Raw genomic sequence first — 14,515 nt, 5'->3', positions numbered from 1 at the left:
CCAGCGCCCCCATGCGGGGAGGGAAGATCTGTCCCCGGTGCTCGCGACCAGGCTGCGCAGCCTACCTAAAACGGAGCTGAAGACCTCCTCCCCCTCCTCCCCCCGCCCCACCTTCCTTGTTTTACAGCCCGGGAAACTGAAGTGCAGAGAAAGGCCTGGATTCGGGCCGCCTGTTTCTGGTGCCTCGCTTCCAACACCGGGCGAGTCGGCCTCTGGGTGACAACGGATCAGCCTGCGTCCACTGCGCGTCCTCAGGCTCAGTTTCACTCGTCCCTAGAATGAGGCTCAGGTACACTGGCGCCGCGCCCCGGGAGGTCTTCTTGTAGACCAAGAGCGGGTGGCCGCCTTGTCCTCTTTCCGAGGGCTGGAGACGTTGTGATCGAGGCTGAAGGCGGCGGCGGCAGAGATAAGGTGGATGGCGGGTATTGATAAGGGGATGACTGTTCAGTGAAGAGGCAGAGAGGGTTGGTGCGTCCCTGGGTGCCCAGCCTGAGGCGAGGCTGTTTGAAGGAGGCCCACCTCCAGGCGCTGGTTGACTAGCAGGTGCGTCAGAGTTCCCTGCAGACCCAATGAGGCTTCCCTTCTTACAGCGTGGGAAACTCGGCCCCTGGCTTTCTGGGGTGGGGGATGAAGTTATGGGGAGTCAGGGAAAAGCCTGGAAGGAATGAGCTCCCAGGCCCTCCTTGACTTAGGCTTATTTGGGGTGCTAGCATTTGCTTCCCTCCTCTCCCTCTCTCTCTCTCCCTTGCTGTGTGCCAGGCTCTGTGCTGCACACAGAGGTAGATAAGACAGCAGCACCTCCTGATGGAGAGGGACCTGGAGAGCTATTGTACTCCCCACAATTTCTCCCTCCTTCCAGATGAGCCTGGACAGCAGCCCTTCCCCAGATACCGGCACTGTGGAGATGCCTCTGACCTGGCTATTCTGGGGTTTGGACCTAGCCTTTCAATGGATGATGTGTTTGAAGAATCTCCAGGCTTCTCCTCTGCCATCTCCATTTCTGGGGGCCAGGTTTGGCTCAGGAGCCAGGAGTCCTTGACTCCCCTTGTGACCCTGACAGCACCCTTTCTCAAGTCTCAGTTCTCCAGCGGGACAGTGGAATTGGGTCCCAGTTCTGGGGAGTGCTCTGCTGGCACAGTGTCCTAGGAGTGCCTGATGTGAACGACAAATCCATGGGCTTTGGCTCTCATAAACCTTTGCCCATTCAACACACACACACACACACACACACACACACACACACACACCACCTAGCAAACTGCAGGATACTGAAGTCCCACCATTAAAGCTTGTCTCTTGGTCTTTTCAAGTTCTGCTCTCTCTGAGGACAGGAATCTTGGCTACTTGAGAATGCACTGAGAGGAAGGTGGTGAGGACTGGGGAATAGGAGGGAGCCAGACCCCACTTCGCCACCTGACACTCAGGCCCATCAGGTGGCTGGTGGGAGGAGAGGAGACAGGGAATCAAGGCTCCCAGCTGGGAATGTGCTTCCTTTCCCCCAGCTCTGGAGGGTGGTCCACAAGAACCTTCCTCTTTAGCGGCCTGGGCAGGCTTGAGGCATTAAGGGTAATTGGCAGGGCCTCCTCCCTGCTCCTCAGGCTCCCAGGAAGGAAGCAGGTGACTAAGGGAGAATCGTTTCCCCGCAGATTCTTTGCAATGAAAATTACTCCTTTGTTCTTTCAAAATTGTTCCCCCGGGGGACCCACCCTTCCTTACTTGTCAGAAGGCACAAAACAAATTCAGAAGTGGAAGAAGGAGCAGAAAACAGAAAAAAGCAAAGACAAACAAAAACTTTAAAAATTCAGCCAAGGTTAGGTGTGACCGTGTTTTTACTAACTGTTCCTGCTTGTTCAGTTCTGTGTTCTGAGGCACAGGGGGCATCACCTGAGAGTCCTAAAGGATCTTATGGGGAAGACAGCCTTTCACCTGTCCCCTTATCTGGGAAGGCTGGGAAGGGTGTGGGGGCGGATATCAGAAGTTGAGGGGCAGGAGCAGGCTACCTGAGGGCTTGGGAAGCAGTAACTGGGGTCTCTCTTCCCCATCTGGAGGTGGCCTTTGCCTCATCAGTCCAGCGTTGGGGAGTGGGCCACAGCCACCCTCTGCTCCCTGTTCCCCCATGTCCTTTTGGGGGGAACAATTCCTCCCTGGTGTATTCTGTTCAGAGGTGTCCCTTCCTGGATTCCTGGAATCTGTCCCCAGTCTGTAGCCCAATCCTTCCCGCCCCCCCTCCCCCCTCAGCACCCATCCGGCTGCCGCTGCCGGAAATCACAGGGGTGCAGAAGATGGGGGGAAAGAGAAAGAGGCAGTCACTTGCCTTTCCCCGTGATGACAGGCACGGCAGGAAAGAGTCTGCAGTTACTCATTTGGAGCCTGCCTGGCTTCCTGGCTGCCTGCCTTGTTCCTGCAGTGGGTGCCACCCTGGCCTCCCCCAGTCCTTCTCCATGTCCCTTAGTCGTGCACTCACTGCTTCAAGGCTCCCAGCTCAGGAACCCACTGGTCGTGCGATTCTGCAGCAGAGTGGGAACGGTGCCTGGGGACCAGTTTTGGCCTGCACGGTGGGGGCCAGGCAGGGATCTGGCCTGGGGAGTCACGGCTCCAGGATTGCCCTTCCAGAGCCATCCACATTGCTGTGTGGATGCAGTCGCTCTAGGATTCTTTGGGCCTTCCTGTGAGAGACACATTTTAACTCCAGACTGTGATTTGGAGGGCGAGAGGGGTCCAGACAGGTATTTAAAGAAGCAATGTGCCCTCCATCCCTTCTCTAACAGCAGGCAGCAAATAGCATTCCTTCATCCCGCATGTATTACCTACCTACACTGGTGCTGGCCAGCGATGGGCCCTGTGGATGTCACAGTGGCTCAGACACAGGCTGCCCCTCCAGGGGAGCCTAGCACTGCTTGAGCTGGGTGCTGGGGAAATTTCTGGTGGTGCTATAGCTGCGCTTAGGAAAAAAACAAAGTTCATTGGAGTACAGGTGATGGAGGAGGAATTGTCCTGACTTGACAGGTGGGGAAATGAAGCCTAGGGACTGGTTCTGAAATGGCCTACACCATCCCATCCCTTCGTCCTGGAGGCCAGGGCTTAGAGGGAACAGAGGGGACGGTGCCAACTTTAGGTGTGTCGATTCAGGTCCTCTTGTGAGCAGATGCTAAGATGGAACGAGGACTGTGGAAGTTTATGGGATGGCAGGGGAAGCCTGTGAAAGACAAAGAGGGAGAGAGCCAGATCAGAAAGAGCCTCAGCCAACCTAGCAGGGAGCTCCAGAGCAAAGATGGCACACAGATGCCTTAGTAACTTCACTGTGCTCGGTCGATGGCTGGGGGCTATCTGGAAAGAGCGGGCCCTCAGCTCAAAAGATCCTGAAGGTGCTACGTCTAGAGGCTGTCAGCTCACTGCATTCCTCACAGCCGAGTGGCAAGTTCTTTCTTGAGGGGAGGTCCAAGTGATGCATGCCTAAGGCTACCACAGAGGGGAAACTGAGGCATGGAAACTGAAGGCAGAGGGAGAGCTCCTGTTCTGGGAGACAGGAAGAGGAGACTTAGGTCTCCTACCCTGGGAGAGGGTCCAGTCTGGGCACAGAAAGGGGAGACTTGAGAAAGGAACTCCTTTCCTCAAAATCCCAATGCTCAGTTGAGTCCAGGGGGTCAACAATCTATCATCGTGCAACCTGGCTTACGGGTCATGGTGCAGTGATTCTGGAAGACTCTAGAGGGGAGGACCCCCGTTTACTCTCTAACAGCAGCCACAGTCTCTTGGTCAAATGCCTACTGCAACGTCTTTGTGTGTGTGCGCATGTGAGCGTGTCTATGTATTAGGGCATGTGAGCGTGTGTCCTTGTGAATGGGCACACCTGCTCCCAGCTGGCATTGGCCAGGGTGTGTTGGGAGGCAGAGTTAGGGGCAAGGTTCTGGGCAACTAGGGGCAGAGGGGGAATGAGTCTCAGGGAGGGTGCTTAGGACCACAGGACCAGGCTGTCTCTCCAAGCTCACTCCTGGGGCAGTGGACCCCCATGGGTGTTGGAGCACTTCCACCCCAGGGAGAGCTCAGACTAACCCCACAGATCTAACTTACACACTCGCCTCCCCGCCTTCTGGCCCTGTGTTCCTGTAAATCAGTGTGTAGCTGACCTTGAGCAGAGATTCTGGAAAAGGAAGATAATGTGGGTGGAACAAAACAGACGGGGCTGGGGGGTGGGGGTGGGTAAGTAACATAATCGATAACACAAGAGAATAATAGTGTGTGTGTTAAAAATTTAAGCGTATCAACTGAAAAAAAAAAAAGAGAGCTCTCTATGTAAGTCCTAAGCAGCTAGAGGAAGGAAAAATGAGACAAAGAAAACCCCACCAATTTGGTAAAAGATTGTATACATGGGGGAGGGGTAGAGACAAGAATACATGGTTAATAAAAACATAGACTCACATATCAGGAATAATTATGAATATTAATCACCATTACCCATGTGAATGAATAATTAAGATGGAAAATGTAAGATAAATAGTTCATATCATTAGAATTTTCAGTCTATCGAGATGTTTGGGATTATAATAGAATTCTGAAACCTTTGAGGAACAGATGATTTTTATGTAATCAAACTGCTCGACAGCAGCAGAGAAGACAGAATGTTTTCCAAGATATTTTATGAGGTCTCCTAATGCTGATATTAAAACAAAGCATGGATAGCACCAGTGGAGAAGACTGTAATTCCATTTTATAACTTAATGGATATTAATAAATAAGTGATTTTATGAATTATTTTCATACATAATTCAATTTAATGTTTAATTCGTGTTCATACATAAACATAGGAGCAAAAATTGGGACGAGGGAGACAAAGCATGGCTGCTGCGGTGGGGAACGGTTGGGGCAGGTCTGTCGTCAGCCGATGTGCCTCAGACAGGACACTGCCGGCCATTGCCTGCTGAGGTGAGGGCGCTTGGGCCCAGCAGGTGTTTCTGCAGAGGCCTGCTCTGTGGGAGCAGGTGCGAGCTGAGACAGGAAGGGAAAACCCTGGCAGGTAACCTGGAGGCTGGTGTTGATAAACCAGGTGTTCCCAGAAAGGGATGGGCCCAAAGCTGGGGTGTCATGGACAGAGAAGATGGAGCACAGACCAGGCCTGGAAAATGTCAGGCACAACCATTATCCTGGTCCTTGCAGGGCTGGGGTGAAAGCATCCAGATCCAGCTGACTTCCTTTTCCCCATCAACAGGACCTAGAGTCTGACCTGGGCCCTTTCCAGCAGCCACTGTGTGACTTCCAGACTGAAGAGTGGGCTCCAGGACTGGGGCTGTGGTTGAAGATTGGGCAGACAGAGCAAGGGACCCAGGCTAGGTGGGGAGAGCCTGCCTATTGTCCCTCTTCTGGTCCCCAGCTGGTCCTCAGCCACAGATGTCTAGCAAAGAGGCCCTTGGGATCTTTACAGCCTAACTGTCCCCACAGGCATATGGCCATACTCCTTAAATGCATCTTATTAAATCAGACCATCAACCCCAGGCTCTGCCCTCTGATTTCTCTGGGCAGGGCATGTGTGTGTGTGTGTGGGGGGGGGGGGGGTGCGGGGGGCTTCCTGAGGAAACAGGCTATTTCCCAGTTCCCAGTACCATGTGAGAGGGGCAGAGACCCTTCCGGCAGTCCACGTGCCATGAAGTAGTCTGCTGCCCATCCCCCGGGGAAGGGACCACGGTCTGCAATCTGCAGTGTGGTGCAGCCAGGCCAGGGCCTCACTGGGGCCAGAAGCCCTCAATTCCCTTCCCTGCCTTCCCTTTCACGTGGGTGGGACTCACAGTTCACAAACTCCCAGGTCCAAAAAATACAGCTTGTCTTTATTGTTTTAGGATTAAAATTAATACTGACTTCACACCCTCACCACGTCAGACTGGCAACTGGGAACCACAACTTCCCCCTTTCTTGGGTTCCCGAGTGGCTTGTGCTGGGAAAGTATTAGCAACTCCCTTCCTCCTCTTCCGGCCTTGGGTCTCATTGATTGATGCCAAGACTCTCGTTAGTCCAGTCTTCGTGGTGCTGAGGCTCCGGGGCCTGAGAATCCTGGTGGGGCCAGGGGTCTCATGTCCAGGGTCCGGCCTCTCCATACAGATCACAGTCCCCTTCTCCCTGTGGGTGCAGGCAGGGAGCTCGGTGCTGCCCAAGCAAGGCAGTCTTAGGGAGTCCCCGGGAGGTCTCCCTTTCTCCTCCCCCTGCAGGTCAGCTCCCTCCTAGCTTCAACCCTGCTTGGTGGGGAGAGATCCTGCCCAAGAGAAGACTTCTTTCCAGGGAGGAGAACGGCAAAAACCTTGTCATGGTCTCCTTGCCAAGTTGGGCCCCACTCCACCTCTGCCAGGCGGGGCTAGAACTGCTGAGGGGACCGTTCTGAGGAGGGAGAGTCGCTCTTGCAAAACAGCCTTTCTTCTTCAGAGGAAACCTAGAGAAGGCAGCCCTCAGCATGGGGAGAACAGGCCTGGGAGGCTGCAGCCGGGTGGCGACTGGCAACCCACTGCGGCCATAAACCATAAACCTGCTGGGAGGGACCACCTGCACAGGGCCAGGAACCAGGCCAGGGAGACACTAGCTGGAGAAGGGAGGTGGGAGGAAGAGAGTCGAGGAAGGAGAGATCGGGGGGTGAGGAGAGGGGGCAGAGGAAGGACATTTGGGAGGGAGAGAGGAAAGGAATGGGCAAGGCGGGAGGGGAAACCAGAGGCAGGAGCCAGGGGGATGTCTCCCCAGGGAAAGTGTCCCTGGCAAGCCCCTCCCTGCTCCGCCCCCCCTTCCCGTAGCAGTTCATGTTCATTTCATCCCTCACCTGCTCACAGCAGTAGCTGACTCGGAACCCCTGGCTTCTCCCTGGCCCCCCATTCTCCAATCTCAGCAGCCAGGTTGATGACTATTGTCTTTTAATTTATTAAGAAGAGCTACAAAATATACAATGTAGATAAAATAACATAATGAGCTCCCTTTTCTCCCCCATCACTTAGTTCGTTCCCTGTGTCCCACTCCAACCTCAATCATCTGGAAGGGATTTTTATCTGTAAATATCTCACTACGTATCTCCAAAGGATAAGGAGTCAAAGAAAAAAAAATGACCACCGTAGCATTATCACACCCCATTCCTTAATAGTGTTAAATATTCAGGTTTTAAAATTTTTCATTCTTTGCCTTATAAATGCTTTAAAAAAAAAAACCCCAGTTGTTTGTTTAAATCAGCTTCACACACTGGAAGTTAACACAGAGGTGTTCTCCATGTCTCTTCAACCTGCAAACTCTCTTTTGAAGAAACTGGGTTGGTCCTGTGTGTTAGCTTCCCATGATCCGCGTTTCCTGATTGTATCTCTCTGGTGTTATTTAACCTCTCTCTCCAAGACTGATTATTTTAAAACATAAGTGAGATCCTGTCACTCCTCAGTTCAAATGCCTGCGGACCCTGAGTGAGTGCCCCAATGGATCCTTTCCCTCTCGTCTTCTGTCACACTGGCCTCCCTGCCTTTCCAAAAACTCATTGCTGGCCGACTCTTGCTTTCAGGTCTTTGGACTGGCTGTTCCCTCTGCTCTTCCCCAGGTATCGGTACTGAATACTGCAAACTGCTCCCCCCACTCCAACTCTTGGGCCCCTCACCCGGTTACACTTTCCCCCATGCACTTATCACCTTCTCAGCTGCCATGCCCTTTAATTATTTGTGAATCTACTTTATTATATTTTGTTGTCTCTCTCTCCTGCTGGAACAGAAGCTCCATGAGGGCAGGGATTTTCAGGAGCTTTGTTCCCAACGTATCTTAAGTCCCTGAAATGGTGCCTGGCAAACAGTAAATCTTCTATTCATATTTGCAGAATGAATGAATGAATGAATGAATGATTCTTCCCCAAACCCATAGCAGTTGCTGCCCTCTGTGTTCCAGGTTCCTTTTTTTTTTTTTTTTTAAGTTTATTTATTGTTTTTGAGAGACAGAGAGAGCAAGCAGGGGAGGCGCAGAGAGAGAGAGAGAGAGAGAGAGAAAGAGAGAGAGAGAGGGAGGCAGAGAATCCCAAGCAGGGTCTGTGCACTGTCAGTGTGGGACCGATGCGGGGCTTGAACCCATGAGCTGTGAAATCACTACCTGAGCTGAAACCAAGAGTCTGACGCTTAACTGACTGAGCCACCCAGGCGCCTCTGTGTCCCAGGTTTCTAATGTGGCCCTCTTACGGCTCTGAGGGAAGCCTCTCTTCCCCCTCCTTAGCCTGGCCTTGGAGGCTGGTCCCATCCCACCCAAACTTTCCAGAACACCATTCTTTTCATGCCTCCATGCCTTTGCCTGGGCTGTTCCTTCTGCCAGGAATGGTTTCCTCCACACATTGCTCAGGGGTGACTTTGTCCTGCTTTTGGGCTTGAATTGATGTCAGTCGCCCCCTCTGGGAAGATTTCTGGGGCCTCTGCTTGGGATGATAGGCCCAGGGTGGGTGTCAGTGAAAGTTGGTAAGTAAGAGAAATGGAGCTCCTCTAGGCCTTTCCTGCTTAGACCTGTTCCTGACTCTAGGCCAGATCTGACCCTTGACTACAGGCTGATCCCTAACCACGAACCTGGGCCTCCACCCAGAATTAACCATGACTGCAGACTGATCCCTGACCCCAGTCTGACCTCTCACCTTATCATGGGTCTTGACCCAAACTAACCTTTGATACTGATCATGGGCCCCAGCCCAGTGTGACCCATGACCCCAGGATGATGTCTAACTCTAATTATAGGCCTCAGCTCAGCCTAATTTCTGACCCCAGGCTGACCCTTGGCTTTGATTCCAGCCGCAATCCACACTGCTTGCCATGGGGAGTGGGAGTGTGTGGCTGGCTATTGGGAGGCAGACTGTTAGTTTCTGAGTCCACAGGCCCTAGATGAGGGCCCAGGCCTCAAAGCTGGGAGCCTCTGCGCCCCTGGGGGCAGTTCTCACATCTGCTTTTCCTGTACCCATCCCTCCTCTCTGTCTCCCAACCCAGGGGGAGCTGCCAAGCATCAGGGAAGGGGAAGAACTAGCCGGACCAGCCCACGCCTCTATTTGCACAGGTCTAGGTAAAAATAGCCTCAGCCACGCAGTCCTCTCTCACTTCCTCCTTATCCTGGATCCAGCCCAGGCCCAAGTCACTTGCCAGTTGTGTCTGCCCCTAGGTCTCTTCTTCCCTGGGGTGGATCAGGGGCCCAGATAGCTTCAGTAACTCTGTTGCAGCCCAAGTAAACACCCACTGCCGCCTCTGGGAAGTCACCCTGGTTTGACTGTTAGCTCTCTTGCTTCGTAGTGCCTCCAGATATGAGATTATTTGTCTCCCCTTGGGGTAGATGCAATCTGTCTATCCTCTGCCTTGAAAGGGGAGGATCTGGTTGGGGAGAGGAAGCAAGGAGGAGGCCCGGCCCCTGGGAGCTCCCAGGATAGTTGGGGAGACCAGGATCCTCTGTAGGAATGAGTTAGAGTGTAAGTGGGGGTTGCAGGCTGGGCTTAGGCTCTTAGGGTGCTGCATACCAGAAGGAGGGGCTCAGTGGGGACCATACACTGAAGGGTATGGAGGACCAGGGAGGGATGGTCTTGGACTGGTGATGGAGGAGTGTGTGTGAGTGTGTGTGTGAGTGTGTGTGTGTGTGTGTGTGTGTGTGTGTGTGTGTGTGTGTGACCCACAGTGGGGGAACAGGAAGGAGCCAGAGAGCGGAGGCCTTGCTGGCTAGAGCCAAGACCCCATTTGAGGATAACTGGGCACCACCTGAGAACTCTTAAAGGGCGTTCTGCCCCAGGAAGGTACAGAACTGTGTGCATTAAAGAAATGTCCCACCCCTGGTCCAGGGGAAGTGCCAACTCACTTAATCTGGGGCCAGAATTGGGTTGGGGTCTTGGTCTCCCCTCCACATGGATGGGCTGGCTGTGTTTTACTGTGGCCAAGATGTTCTAGCCTGGCACAGGCTGGCCACTCAGCTATTGGAGTTGTTTCCTCAGTCCTCCTGTCAGTGTGAAACAACATCCACGTAGAACATGGCCATCATCACCCAGTGGCTTGCTGGTAACAGCAAGTGGCTTGATTGCTGGGGTGGAAACCACAGCTCCCCTGCTCTTGGCCTATGTGGTGCAGCAGTTGGGTGGGGCTCAACCTCCATTCTGGCTCCAGTGGTGGGTACCTGTCCCGGACTTGGCAATGAGAGCCAAGATGATAGTCACATGGCCCAGGCTGAACCAATGAACATCAGCCCTGGTGCCTCTGCCAGAACTTCGGGAAAGAAGGGAGCTTTTTTGCTATCACGCCAGGAAAATATAAGCCTGCCGCTGTTGTAGCCTTATTTACCTGCTTGAGTTTTGAGCCAGTACACACAAAATCAGATCCAAGAGATGGTGAGGGATAGATTTCTGATGGCATTGTTTGAGTCCCTGGATCCAGCTGTACCTAAAGCCTGTCTCGCCATGGACTTTTCAGTTTTTAAGCTATAACCCTTCTTTACTTAAGCCACGGTATGCTGGCTTTCCGTCACACGAATCAGCAAGAATTCTGGTAGTACAACCTCATCTTCCCCAGTGCCCGTGTTGCTCAGGGAGAGCACAGTGCAAAAGCCTGCCTTGGGGAGGAGTGAGAAAGTGCCTGTGGCTTGTTTTAGCTCTGACAGAGAGACGCATTGCCTTTGAATCTTCATATTGGCCTCTGCTCCTGATCTGTGCGGCCTCTCCCGCATCTGGTACTTTTTCTTCTTTGACAGGGAGATGCTGTGCTGCGTCCGTGAGTAGGGTCAGCAGTCCCCAGTGCCCCTCCCTCGGTCCTGCCAGCACTTGTCGCTCTTTCACAGGGAGAGTGGGGAGCTGGCTTTCTGCGTCTCCTCCAGCCCAAGCCCACCTGCTCGTCACGTGGAAGAAATGCTGAGAGTCTCCATGTGGAAGGACGGCAGTTTCTACATCGATGATAGTGCAGGTCTCCATTTATTTATTTGGGGGGAATCATTTCCATATGAATGCTGGGGAGAGGGAAGTACCTGTGAGGAGGAAGTTTTAGATGCTATATTAGTTAGGATATAGCTTCAGCTGCATGTGGTAGAGACCGGCGGCTTAAATAAGAGAGAAGTTTCTTTCTTAGGTACATAGAAGCCTGAGCTGGTCTGGGGGTCCTCACTGAGATGTGAAGGGCCCAGGATCCTTCCATTCTGCTGTCCTGCTATCCCTTAGCTCTTCCCCGATCAGTCATGGCATTCGTTTGCGAGGCTACTGTAACACAGGACCACAAATTAGATAGTTTTAATAACAAAAACTTATCATCTCACTGATCTGGGAGCTTGAAGTGTGAGGTCGAGGTGTCATGGGGGTCAGTGTCTTCTGAGGCTGAAAGAGGGAATCTGTTCCATGTCTTCTGGTGGTAGCTGGCAACCTTTGGCAATGCTTGGCTTGTAGAAGCATCAGCCCAGTCCCTGCCTTTGTCTTCACATGGTGCTCTCCCTGTGTGCCTGTGTGTCTCTCCAAATTGCCTCTTTTATAAGCATGCCAATCATGTTGGCTTAGGGCCTGCCCCAGTGACCTCATTTTAACGTGATTACCACTGTAAGGACCCTATCTCCAAATATCATGAGATTCTGAGGTATTGGGGGTGGGTAGGACTTTAACATACGAATTTTGGGGGGTGCGATTCAACCCATAACAGTTAGCTAATGTTTTGTCACAAATTACCCTTCGACTTGCTGGCTTAAGTCAGTCATGTATCGTCTCTCGTGGTTTCTGTGGGTCAGGAATTTAGGAGCGACTTGGCTGGACAGTTCTGGTGTGAGATGAGTCATGGGTGGCAGCCAGATGTCAGCCAAGGGCCGCAGTCACCTCTCCCGCAGACCTGTCCACAGGGCTGCTTGAGGGTCCTATAGCACAGAGTCTCACGTCCCCCAGGGTGAGGGGTCCAAGATACCAATGAAGCTACAATGCCTCTTCTAATGAGTCTGGGAAGTCACCCCCTGTCCCTTTTGCCATATTCTATTGGTCACACGGGCTGCTCCTGATTTAGTGTGGAAGGGGGCTACGCGATGGTGTGTGAAAATCCTCTCCCACATGGCCCACGGTGGCTCACCACCACTTCTGCTTTCCAGTTAGTGGGAGGGAGAGGGTGCACCTTCCTAGTGACAGAGGGACCTGGAGGTAGCACAGGATATGTCTGTTGGCTTTCTGTGGGATTGTCATTCGCCGAAACTCAGTCATGGTCACACGCAGCTATAGCGCAAAGCTGGGGATTGTGGCCTTGATCGGGGGCAAGCACGTGCCCAGGTTCAAAATTCTGTTACCGCATGTCTCAGTTTGGGTCTCCTTAAAAGCAGAACTGGGCCCGACGGATAGAAAAAAGGCAGTCTTTACCCACCCCCATCCCCCTCCCCCGTGAGTAGGGAAAACCCCAGTTCCCCACTCTTTGTGGGACCCCTTCACAACCCACACCGAGCATTTCCTTTCTGACACTTCCAGTCACCAGATGTGTGTGGGGTTTTCCCTACCAAGCAATTCTGTGATGCCAACTGCCTGTGCTGCTGTTTAACTCAGTTCTGACACTTTTACCTGAAGACAGCATCAGGTCCCACTGGTTGAGGGCTCAGTTCCAATCTGGGTTGTGCTTCTACCGATCGGCTATAAATTCAGAGTTCCCGTGGCCCCTCCTTGTGTTGGATTAAATTAATCGAGCGGCTCACAGAGCTCAGGGAGACACATTCCCCGGTTTGTTAGTGGATAGGACAAAGGACTCAGGTGGACAGAGAGATGAAGAGACGGAGGGTAAGATCTGGGAGGTCCCAAGTGCAAGAGTGAGAGTCCCCGTGTATGTAGGGTATGTCCCTGCCGGTAAGTAGATGTGTTTGCAAACCTGGAAGCTGCCCGGACCTTGTACTTTTGGCATTCTTACGGAGACTTCATCACATGGGCATGATTGAGAGATCATTAGCTCCATTTTCAGTGGTTCTCCTTCTTAAGAAAATGGTGGGCGAGGCTGAAAATTCCAAGCTTCTAATTATGGCTTGGTCTTTCTGGTGACCAGCCCCCACCCAGGAAACATGCAGAAGCCCACCACAGATGCCTCACTAGAACCAAAGTCATTCCTACCACCCAGAAAACCCCAAGGCATGTACTACTGTGTCAGGAACTGGGGTCAAAGACCAAAGATTAGAATAAAAGATGCCTCCAGTGCTCTTATCACTTAGAAATTACAAGGGTTTTAGGGACTCTGTGCCAGGAACCAGGGATGAAGACCAAATACACATTTCTTATTATAAATCACAACATCGCAGGCTGAAATGTGGGTGCAGATAGTTTATTTGGCAGGTGATCTTATGTGGCTAGAGGAAGAGGGCAAGGGGTGTGCTATTGAGGTATCTGCTTTAGGAGATAGGGGCTCAGCTCAACAAGGACCCCCCAGAGTGGTCCATGCTGGGGGTTGGGAAGCTGGGGCATTTCTTCGTGGGCCCTACCTGGGAAATAAACTTCCCCACACTTCCTGGCTGTACCCACCCCAATCCCCATGACTTCAGAGACAGCCCTGAAAAGGAGACATCTCTGTGCTTTTGAAGGGGGATGCTGAGACCCTGCACAGAACTGTCCATCACAACTGCGGCTGTGATCAGAGGAAGGACCCCCAAAGCATCTGTTCCACTATAGAAGAAGCAGAGAACAGGTTGGGGGACCACTCCGGTATCTCTGACCTAGATAGCTTGCCGATTTTGCCTGCCCCCTACCCACAGTGCCTGAGCACAGGGATCTGGGCTGTGAAGTTTGAAGGCCTGCTGTCAGCCCCTGACTCCTTAGGCCTGGTGCTGTGGGCTCACTCTAGTTCCTGTCTGGGGCTTACTTCTTGGCCCTCCCTGTGTCACTAGCCATGAGTGACAGCCAAATGGGCCATCTCCAGGAAACCCCCGGGCTTGGTCATTCCCAGACCCCCAACTGGGAAACTGAGGGCTGCCCTGTGGGCTGCTGGCCATCACCCCAAACCCCAATCCAGGGCACCACAGCCTGTTACCCTTCAGGCTCTCACTTTCCTCTCCATTCAGCTGGAAATCCTCTTCTGCCAAGCTCCCTGCTGGGCATGATGGAAACATTCAGGAATAGAAGTCATAACATAATACAAGTTAAAAATAAGTAGAAGGAAGAGATGGAATAAAGCCCTCTGCTAGTTTGGATGCCCAGCCAACTGTCCCAGAATATTAATTTCTAGCACTTCCTGGTCCCCCTCCATAAGGGTTGAAAGAGGACCCCTCCTGACCAGAGGTCACCCCTTCCCTCTCCCCTGGGAGTCACTCCATGGCAGTGCTTGGGTCTTTTCATTGCCACGGACTTTCTGATGAAGCCGTGGACTCTGGTTAGGATGATGTGTTTTTTTGTTTTTGTTTTGTTTTTAATTTGCTTTTAATGTTCTTATTTATTTTTGGGAGACAGAGAGAGACAGAGCACAAGTTGGCAGGGGGTGGGGGTGGGGAGCAGAGAGAGAGGGAAACGCAGAATCTGAAGCAGGCTCCAGGCTCTGAGATGCCAGCACAGAGCCCCATTCGGGGCTCGAACTCACAAACCTCGAGATCATGACCT

This window comes from Puma concolor, chromosome C2 (assembly GCF_028749965.1).
Source record: "Puma concolor isolate L17-30 chromosome C2, mPumCon1.1.hap2, whole genome shotgun sequence".
Taxonomy (NCBI): domain Eukaryota; kingdom Metazoa; phylum Chordata; class Mammalia; order Carnivora; family Felidae; genus Puma; species Puma concolor.
This window is presented reverse-complemented; position numbering follows the sequence as displayed.